Below are 8424 nucleotides of genomic sequence, written 5' to 3'. Positions count from 1 at the left end.
TGTATGAATGCGATGCACCAGTATCGAAAAGAACAAGTGTGATAAATGCATTAATCAAAAACTTACCAACAACTGCGTCGGGTTGATCCTCAATCTCCTCCACGCTGACGTGGTTCACCTAACCTTTGGTGAAGGGGTTGGGCTTCTTGGAAGAACCTCCATTGCCATTTCCATTCTTCGCTTCAGGACATTCAGTGTCATAATGTACGGTCTTCTGGCACTTGAAACAGGTAATGTGGCTCAGATCCCTCTTGGCTGGTGTTGATGGGTTGGAACGGTTCTGGCTGCTGCTTCCTCCATTCCCATTGCAATTCTTGGGGCCACTGTGGTTATGCGAACTTGCTCCATTATGTATATGTACTCCATGGTTATGGCCTCCATGGTTGTGGTTATGTCCTCCCGAATATGGGGAATAGTGGGGCTTCTCCTGAGCTCCTGAAGTGTACCTCCCCTGTCCATACTTCCTCTTGTGATTATCAATCTATTGCTGCTTGCCTTCAATCATAAGAGCCCTATCTGCCAACTCCTAGTAGTTGTTGAATGTTGCCACCATCAACTGCATGCTCAGCTCATCATTCAGTCCTTCCAGAAACTTCTCTTGCTTAGCGGCATCTGTAGCTACGTCATCAGGGGTATAGCATGCTAACTTGCTAAACTCATCCACATACTGGCCCACTATACGTCCTCCTTGGAGCAAGTTGCGAAACTCGCGCTTCTTCATGCTCATAGCTCCTGCTAGAACATGGGCAGTGCGGAAAGCATGCTGAAACTAATCCCATGTAACAGTGTCAATGGGGTAAGTGGCGGTGAAATTTTCCCACCAAGATGTTGCGGGTCCATCAAGCTGATGTGCGGAAAAGTGCATTCTTTCCACATCAGTGCATCCTGCACTGGTCAGCTCTCTTCCAATCTTGCGGAGCCAATCATCTGCAACAATCGGCTCAGTACTACTAGAGAACACTAGCGGATTCAACCTTAGAAAGCGGGCTAAGCGATCAACAAGGGGTGGTGGTGGTGGGTTGTTGTTGTTGCCTTGGTTCTAGTTCTGAACTAATACCCGCATCAAGGCATTCTGCTGCTGGATCAACTGAGTGAGCTCCGGTGGGAAGGCAAATCCATTGTCATGTCTCGGAGGTATGTGATGGGTTAGAAGGGGTGCGAAAACAAAATAGAATGGGCTCTAAGAGAGATTCACTACCCATAATGCTCATGAGGCAAACACAATCAATTTCACTTCAATCAATAGCACACAAGATCACACAAAGCGGTCTAACCTATGATTACAAACTCGGTCGTTGCTAACTACTTGGAGGAAATACTACTAATTAAAATGGTGGTCGTCTAGAAATTTTCATCAGATGAAGACTCCATGATATCTGCTCCAGCTTTGTCTTCATAATCATCATCACTATCAGGGTCAGAGTCGGTGTCATCGATGATGATGTAGTCTTCTAGGTGGTTGTCCTCCTTTGGCGCGGGGTCTCCCATGAATATTCCTAGCTTCTTCTTCAGTTCTTCATTCTTCTCAAGTAGTACAGCAATCTCTTCCTCATATCCATCACGTGTAGACTTGAGTTCCTCCTCCAGCTCGTTGTTTCTACTCACCAGTTTCGTGATCTTCTTCATGTGGATAATTTGTTTGTTCTCCTGTCGACGAATATGATCTCCCATCTCTTGAATGTAAGTTGCAATTGATCCATCCCTCCTGGTACGAATCATCTCCCATTTGTCATATCAGCGGCCACATATCTGGTAAATGGTATTCTCCAGCTCCTTGTGATACACCTCACATATGCGTCCAATGGTGATATGTGTGGCCATGCTCTTTCCTATACTCCAGCTTGGTGCATCCAGGTAGAAATCAATAGGCTCTGTTGTTGGCGCAAAGGTCCTCCCAGGTACCCAGACTTTGTTCTTCCAACGCTCCTCTTCCGGTACCGATGTAGAGAAAGTCCTCGTGAAGCTTGGTAATCTGATGTTCAGATACTTAGTGACTTCCTTCAAGTGCTTTTCGAAAGGGGTGTCATCATCCGGCTAAGTGAACTTGTTCCTGGGATCCGCCATCTATAGAGTAGAAAGAGAGGAGAATTAGAAATGAGTAGAGAAGAGAAATCCTGTGGCTCATTCTAGTGGTTGCGTCCTACAGTCAGCGTGTGCTCTAATACCATCTTGTAGCGACCAGACGTCAAACGGTCAAGTCTCCGTGCATCAGTGTCATCCCTGAATCGGCAATGCTGACATGCATAGTATTCGAGGAATTATAACAGAGTTTTAATCACAAACTTATTACGTCAAGTCCTCATAAAGAGTATAATTACACAAAAATATCATGGTTGAAGGCCATCTAAACTAGATAACTGCGGAAACTTCAAAGGTAAATGAGTCCATCAACTCCAATGGCATAGCTGAGTGCAAAACAACGACCTATCGCACCTTATTCGTCGTCTGAGTAGTCTGCAACATAAGACATTGCAGCCGAAACGAGTCAGCACATGGAATATGCTGGCAGAGTTACACTATAAAGCAATGAAAATGCAAGAACTATATCTACATGCAATATTTGGCTGGTCGAGGCTATAAGTTTATGGTTTTGCATAAAGCTAGTTTTTCCCTACAACAAAGAAATAAATTTATTGAACTACCCCCAAGTTGCCCATTATTTGAGAAGGTAACCCCAACTCAAATCTCCATTAAAAATATCATCACTAACCCAACTCAAATTAATTAAAGTAACGTGATGAGATCACATCAATAGTTTCAAGTACTAGATACTCAAGATGTCCATAACCGGGGACACGGCTAACCATGATTAGTTTATACACTCTGCAGAGGTTTGCGCACTTTTCCCCACAAGACTCGACCGCATCCATGATCGGATGACTGAGACATAGCCTTTCTGAAGCATTAACTCTATACTCCGGGTAGACAGTACCACCTACATCCCGTACATCTGCTAGTCTACCTCTTCAAGATCTCACACAACTTACTCAACTATGCCAGAGCCCATAATGGCTTGTGGCTGCACACGGAAGTTTCTAGCATGAATAATCTTATGATCCCTTTGAGCCTGGGTGGCATTCCATAGGATAATCACACGGGTACTCCGGGATTTCCAGAAACAGGTAACACTGGGTTCCCCAGGTGCCTCAACCATTCCACCTAGAGGTATATTAAAGTTGCCACCTTAATGTTCTCCATGATTAAATAACTCTCAAACTTCCATGTGTGAATCACGATCCGATCCCCGTCTATGAGCATGGCTAAGCAATAATAAGCCTAACATATATTCTCGGGGTGATCAAAAGGTATTAGGTTCCTACCTCAAGCACTACAACCAAAACCACATGTTACCAATCCTACTCCATGCAAAATATTTGAGGGGCAATACTAATGCATAGTAAACACTGGGTATAAAAGAGTATGATCAAAGTGTAACTTGCCTTGCTGACGATCTGCAAACTCTAGAGATTTGTAGTAACAAGCTTCGCACTTCGCGTAATCTAGCGTAGACAAACAATAGCATACATAAGCAATCACTTAATCGAAACACGAGAAAAACCGAGAAAAGATCCAAATCGAACACGAAACATGAAAACGGCTTAAACTAACAAGAGTCAAAGCCTAACAACATTATTATCATGTAAATTAGATCTCAACAGCAGGTACCTGTGATTAGCTACGGTTTGCAAAAAGATTTAACTCAAACGGAGCAACGAAAGTCAAAATACGAACGAAACAAGATCGGTTACTAATCTGGATTAAACTCAAATTTTACAGTACCGAAATCATGTTCAAGTTGGTTAACTGGAAATAACAGAATGATACGAAGATTTTGGCGCTAGTTTCATCTAATTTGGATATACGCGTAAAAATTTATGCTAATTTAAAGATCAAGGGCTAATTCGTGATAAAACTATTCACGGATAAGTCCCTGGCCAAAAAAATTTGAAAAAACACTAACGAACGAACGTTCATTAACAGGGACAAACGGGTGAAAGCGTTAGCTAACAATGACGTTCGAGTGAACGTTCGCTAATTAGCGAACTCCGAAAACAAAACCGATCTGAACCGATCTAACGAAAAACCCAAAAAAACCAGGCGGCGGTTCGGCGGTTTTACCGGTCCTCGAAAAAAAGCCGGCAGCGGTGGGATCCGGGCGGCGGCGGCAGCGCGTCGGTGGCGGCGGCTGCGGGTTTGTCGGGCTGGGGTGGCGGCGGCTACTTATAGGAGGTGGGGGGGGGGGCGTGCCTTGGGCGAGGGGGTGGATGAGGACATGGCTACCACAGTTACACCCATATCCCTTGCTGTTTTTACCTCTTGGAACAACTGGTAGAGCTCGCATACGCCAATTCAACTATCAGGTACTTTCGTTTCTTGGTAATGTTTCTAGTGTTCATGAGAATATGATGCTGCCTAACATAGATACATTTGTGTTGCTTGCAATTGAAGGGCCTAGAACGGACAAGAAGGATGAACGTTGGAGTATGGTCAAGCACGGAGACGAAGGTGCGTGCAAAGAGAAAAAGAACGAAGGTTCAAGCGGAGATTTTCGGACTTTGAAGCCACCATGATGACATACAAGAAGATGGACAAAATATACAAGGTGGCCTTTTGTAAATTTCGTCGATAGCTTATTAATGGCGATGTGCCACCTTATTTCTGGGCCAGGCCCATGTAATTTCGAAATACTACTTCATAGGCTGTTTTTAGAGTCCATATTCTAGGGGAAACAAACCGGGAGGTATTTTAGTCCCACCTTGCCAAGGGTGGACGAAATCCCCTCTCTTTTCCACTATAAATATAGCCCTTAAGGCATCGTTTAGACTTGGGTTTTATTTAGTTAAAAAGTTAGCTGTTGCTGCAACTTCGTATACTTCGTTTGTGTCCAACGACCAGACCAAGACCGCTTATGAAACCCCACTTTCATCAATACTTCATCCATATTCACAATATTCAGATTGCTTAATCATATTCTTGCTTGTTCTTTGATTGCTTGCAGGAATAGACCTTCGTGGCTAGGTTGATCGTGCTCCGGCGTGGTCAATAACCTCTCGGAGTTGGTTTTGCGATTGCTAAGGCGCAACGTCATTGCATGTTTGTAGTCGGATCGCCAAAGTCGTCTCCACCAAATTGATAGTTATCATCTCATCGAAAGATCGGGCCCCTTGCCTCTATCAAGTGGTATCAGTTTTCAGGTTGCTCGGTGAGATTTTCCAGTTTTTTATAATCTAGTTTGCATATGTTCTTCATACCTAGAGTCCAAGAAAAAGCCAAAAAAAGTTAAGTTAGTTCATCCGTGTCCAAGACTGTCTGAGCCTTTTCGCCATTACCACTTAGTTTTTGCATTGTTGAATTTTCGGTTGCATCGTGTGTCGAGTTGCTGGTTTTTAGTGTCTAGATTTTTAGAGTTTCGAGTTCTAGTCACGCATTGTTCATGTTGCATCCACTCGCACCGTCCGCATCTACATCCATCATTCGCTGACAACCATTAGTTGTCGTTATCATCTCCATCACCTTAGTTGTTGCCGCCCTACATCAGTATCATTCGCGCTTCGCACTCACTACTGCCATCATGAGTCATTTGATGCCGCCATCGTTTTCCGTTGAATCAACCTCAGTAGAAAAAGAAGAGAGGAATACATACAATTTTGTTTTTCATGTTACAAGAAAAGTCAGTCTTCGGATACTACTAGTACTGGTTCAATTGGAAGTTATGATATACTAGTAGTTTTGAGGGGAACACAATAATTCAATCACGTCATATTTGATTATGGTGTGGAGATCTTATCGGTTTGAGTGGTTAACGAAAGAATATTTTTGATACGAGGAGGCAACTCACGTGACTTGTTTAGGAAGAAGATACAGAAGGAAGGAAGAAAAGACTGGCAACATGAAGATATTTTAAGGCAACCATGTGAAGTGTGTCTTGTTTTCCGTTTGGGTGGTAAGATCTAGTCCTTCATGTGGAAGGACTTCTACTTGGGACCTTAAGATTAAAAAAGAAAAAAAACTGTTCGGTTTGGAGTCCTTGCCATTCACGTTTTTGTAAACCAAGTAAAAAAAGTGCTAACCGATTTGTGTGTTTGGAAAGAGAGCGAAAGAAAAAAGGCAGGAAGAGAGAGTTTGGAAAGGAATCAAAGAGAGAGATAAAGGGAAATCTGATCGGTAAAAAAATAAGGGAAGGAAAGGAAACAAAAGAGGAAGTAGTACTATAGTTGGCTGATTCGGTTGGTGGTTTCCAAGTTTTGGAATTTCCTTGGCGAAAATAAAGGAGAAAAAGAGCAGCCATCTTGGAGAAAAGAAAAGGCAAGTCGGATCAAATCCGGGCACATTTATTGAAAAAAAGAGTTGAGTACGTTTTGGAGAGAGAGAGAGAGAGAGAGTTCGGTTAGGAAAGAAATAAAATAAAGAAGAAAATGCCTGATTGGTTTGGCAGGATTGGATTGGTTTTAAAAAAAGTGCAGATCTGTTTTTAAGTTTGGAAGGTATCCATATAGAAAAAAAAGAGAGGAAGAATTTCAAGAAAGAGTAGAGAATAATAAGGAAGGAGATTGGAAAAAAGGGAAAGTGCACGTGGGTTTTTCCTAGGTCCTCACGTTGGACATAAAAAGTCCCTTGGCTGATTCGGTTGTGTAGAAAGAAAGGAAAAAAAGGTTCACGTTCTAGCATTGGGAGTAGTAGGCACGTTTGGATTATAATAACAAAAAGGGTGGTTGTGTGTAGCACTACACAGAGGTCTTCAGGACATCAAGGAAACAAAAAAAAGTACACGTTCTCTACTGTTTGTCTTTATCATTGCTGTTTCAACTCAAGATATTTAGTACGCCCATTTTTTCTGATTGCATCCTACTTGTGCATCCACATCCTTCCTCCAGGTTGTTACATGAATCCCTTTGTGTCTTAGGCTCGTGTCTCTAGTACAGTCTAGCCTAAGACCAACACTCGAGTACTTTGAACGAATTTTCAGCTTGCATTCATTAACGTGGTTGTAGCACTTTTTCCCCATATATATAAAGCCAACCCAGCTCCATATATTTCTACATCGTGCATATATACGCTTACCTGGAAATCGCTTTACCCAACTTTTGGAGTTATTTGACATCGCTAGTTGCCGGTCACCACCTGCTGCATGGTAAGAACTTGCAAGACTTTGATTTTTGCTGTACTGTGAGCGTTTTACCACCACATCCCAGTAGTTCATAGGAATATTATTCTTGGATTTTGTTTCCTTTTTCTACTAATCATGGTAGGTTCAAGAGTAAGTTGGGTTTCATCGATCGTGGGAGACGTGCCATCACCTCAAAAAATACAACCACCATCACAAGAGGTACAAAGAGATCAAAATGCACACAATCAGGTTCGTGCTTCCATGCCACCTTTTCATGGTCGTTTTAAGCCTGATTTATATATTAAACGGGAGTTCGAAATAAATGCTATATTTTCTTCCCATAATTTTTCTGAGCATGAAAAAGTTAAGGTCGTAGTTGGTACATTCACTGGTTTTGCTACTGTTTGGTGGAGTGAACATTGTCGGTTATACCCTGATTATGTACCTACTACTTGGGATGATTTAAAACTTGTCATGAGAGATAGATTTGTCGATGTTTATTATACTCGTGACATGATTAAAAAACTAGAACATTTAAAACAAGGTAGTGACACTCTAACAAAATATTATGATGATTTACGAACTACCTTGTTGCAATCCTTGTTAGAGGAAAGTGAAGATGATTTGATGGATAGATTTTGGGAAGGTTTAAACCATGATATTCAGGCGATACTAATTCATGAAGAGTGTTATCCTATGGATCATTTATTTCGTCTTGCTTGCAAAGCTGAACAGGAAATACAACGGCGTGTTGTCCACAAGGAGATTAAGCGCAAGGTGCACATTCCAAGAGATGATACAGTTGTTCCTTCAACTACTAGGCGTACTATGACAACCACATCCGTGGTTGTGAGGACTACATCACCTACACCATGTGACACATCACCTCAAAGAGTGTCTACATCATCTGAGTCGATCGTAATAGGTAATGACAAAGGTACCGATCTTCCACCTCCACATGAGTATGATGCTTGCCTTGTCAATTTAAATGCACCATGCAATCAGCTACCCACTATTTTGATCATACCAGTTATTTTAGAGGACTATGTTGATGATTTGACTTTGCCATGTGATCAAACAATTTTGAGTGAACCCACTGAATTAACTATTGATGCAAAAGAATTATGTGAATCAGGGAATAAATCATATTTGGATCAAATATGTTTGAAAATAATTGTGCCAATGTTTAATCATTTTGATATGACCTCTAATCTTGGTGATGGTTCATCAATGTTGGGATGGTTTAGTGATAAGCATTATCAATCTTTTGATATGAATAAGAGCTTCACTTATATGTGCAAACTGAGTTGCAATAT

The sequence above is a fragment of the Triticum dicoccoides genome, chromosome 3B, assembly GCF_002162155.2.
Source record: "Triticum dicoccoides isolate Atlit2015 ecotype Zavitan chromosome 3B, WEW_v2.0, whole genome shotgun sequence".
Taxonomy (NCBI): domain Eukaryota; kingdom Viridiplantae; phylum Streptophyta; class Magnoliopsida; order Poales; family Poaceae; genus Triticum; species Triticum dicoccoides.
The sequence above is the reverse complement of the archived record's forward strand: the minus strand, read 5'-3'. Positions refer to the sequence as shown.